The sequence below is a fragment of the Copadichromis virginalis genome, linkage group LG7 (genome assembly GCF_057382275.1).
Source record: "Copadichromis virginalis isolate Kocher_CV1m ecotype Utaka linkage group LG7, C_Virginalis_male_GT1.1, whole genome shotgun sequence".
In the NCBI taxonomy this organism is placed as follows: Eukaryota; Metazoa; Chordata; class Actinopteri; order Cichliformes; family Cichlidae; genus Copadichromis; species Copadichromis virginalis.
Window position 1 is genome coordinate 32,022,809 of NC_140624.1, and position 2,508 is coordinate 32,025,316.

The 2,508-nt window shown below is 42.1% G+C and overlaps 1 long non-coding RNA gene across 1 annotated transcript; it reads right to left on the reverse strand.

Moving 5' to 3' along the window:
- Nucleotides 1-1,091: 1,091 nt before the first annotated feature.
- Nucleotides 1,092-2,307, reverse strand: LOC146705410 (uncharacterized). The gene is made up of 2 exons (XR_014921694.1): nt 1,984-2,307; nt 1,092-1,874 (listed from the first exon to the last, which is right to left on the reverse strand). It is a non-coding gene; the product is annotated as an uncharacterized LOC146705410 (long non-coding RNA).
- Between the last annotated feature and the right edge of the window lie 201 nt (nt 2,308-2,508).

Consider the following 2,508-nt stretch of genomic DNA (forward strand, 5'->3'; position numbering starts at 1 on the left):
AAACCATGGTGGAGGCTGTGTCATTGTTTGGAGCTGTGTACAGCTATTTTGATGGCATATGGAAACCAACAAATCTAAATTGCAGGGTTGGTCATAGTTTTTTGGCTTATAATGGATTTTTGCCTTCCAGGAGACACAGTTGCATAGACTTTCATGATGATGTTGTGCTCAATTTGCACTACATCTGATATCAGTACCACACAAAGCTGGGGTCCATAAAAGACACCAGCTACAGAGTTTTATATATTTGGTGGGTTGCTGTTCAATAAAAGGCAGGGCAGAATTCTCTCCTTTTCCCATCTTCATTCCTGTGCCTTTCACATTCCGGCTGTCTGTACCTCTCTATCCCCTCCCTCCATCCATGGCTGAGCAGCATTGATTAAAGTCTCAGTCCTCTCCTTTCTCTCTGTTTGCCGTCTCTCTGCTGCTCTTTGTTTTGCAGATACGATCCGACTTTCAGTCGACAGACACAAACAGCAGCTTGTTCTAGTCCATTTAGCTGCTGTTTGGACCCAGGCTACATTACAACCTTATCAGGGGAGTCTCTGGCACACCACCGCTGCTAATAAACTGATAACACCTCTGAGCATTGATTCTGGCCTCAAACAGGCCAACTTTATCCTACAGTCTGGCCAACACCGATAATTGCCACCAGGAACTGGTTTACAATTTTAAGGATTTTACATGTTTGAAACATAAAACTGTGTATTTCATATTCCTGCCATTTCACATTTACAAAGCCCATCAGTTAGAGCTGAGATTGATTTTAATTGGCGTCAGTTCATCTGTTGGAACAATAAACTTGCAGGGACTGAAAATGTGTTGCAAACAAAAAGATAATATATCACAGTTGATGATAAACTATGTCTTCAGACAAATTCCACTGTCGTTATGTAAAACAGCTGGAGTCTGCAGAACAAAACAAATTTGATGACACAGACCACATGCTGTCAATACCACCTCTACATTTAAAATATGGTACTGAACTTTTCTGCCTTTAATATTTTCATTGGTATACAAACCAATAGTTGGGTTGCGGTCACGTGGTTCTGATGACGTGCGGAGGCAGCGCGATTTTTGAGTGGAGGGCGGAAGTAAACATGGAGGACACTGTGGAGAGTCAGGAGAGCAGCTATTGTGCAACTTTAGACCCCGTTTCTCGGGAGAGATATAAACAGATAGTTAAAAAATATATCGGACGTGATCCATATTCTTTGAAAATGTCCGAATACACCACAGAAGTAAAGGATTTGCCTACTATCGAGGCTGTGGATATCACCAACTACTTGGTCCTCCAGACTTCTTACTACACTAGGCAGCAAATGAAAGCTTTCAAGAGTCTGGAGGCGTACAATTTTTTTGTCAGCGGGTGGGTCCACAACCTTGGAACAAAACGTCTCCGTGATGGATACAGTTTGGTGTTTGCAAGGGTGAGTGTTTGTTCTTATATTGCTTTATCTTAAACACGCTAACAGTTAGCGGTAGCGGCTTTAACGTCAACAAACATGCCACATCCTTAGGACTTCGTTAGAGTGACAGTTGTTTGTTTCAAGGTAAACCATTCTCAGCGGTCTAACGAGACACCTCTGAAGACTTGGGTAATTGCAAAGGAGGATGGAGAAGTGATTGCAGCTCATTGCAATTGTATGGCAGGGTTAGTAGCCTGTTCTCCACTGTCACTAGGCTCAAATCCGGGCTCTCAGCCGTCTGTTGCATATCCAAAATCGCCTCTGCACATCGATGCTGTTCTGCCTTAAGCTTCATTCTTTTCTCTCGTTTGAGAACTGATTCCGATCTGGGTTTTCGTTCGTAGCCGAGATTGACCGTCGGAGCCCAGTCCTCCGACTCTTCGTCATCCAAAGCACTTGGGCAGCCTATAGTCCCAATCAAGTCAATATTAGACTACTAACTTAAAAGCACTAAGTAAACGAGAATTTAACGACAACCTAATGCTAATAAGTTCGTTTGCAAACATAACATTACCTCTGACGAAGTGGTCGCTGCAGACACGGGCATTGGCAGACTCTGCTCCTCCCGACTGTAAACGTAAATTTAAAATCCATTTTTTCCTACGTTTTTCGGTTAGAATTTTCCATTTTTCTCCTCTTCGTTGGGCTATTTTTGGTACCCTAAAATACCGTTTATCAGTTTCTCTGGTCGACCTACTGGAGCATCCGTAAACACAACAGGACATAGGCATTTTGCGTACTGTCTGTCTGTGATTTTGCGCTTATCTTTTTCACTTCCGACCGCCAGTCAAATTTCGCGCTTTACGTCGACGTCACGTCTACGTCAAATGAAACCTAGCTATTCCAGAAAACACTGGACATGTAAAATGTGAATAAAAAAAATAATGCAATGATTTGTAAATTTCATAAATCCGTATTTTGTGTGTGTGTGTGTGTGTGTGTGTGTGTGTGTGTAAAATCTTGCCTGTCCCCCCTAAAAATAACATTTAACTATTAATCACAATTTTGCTAAATAAAATTATCTGGCTTGCAAGAGTCA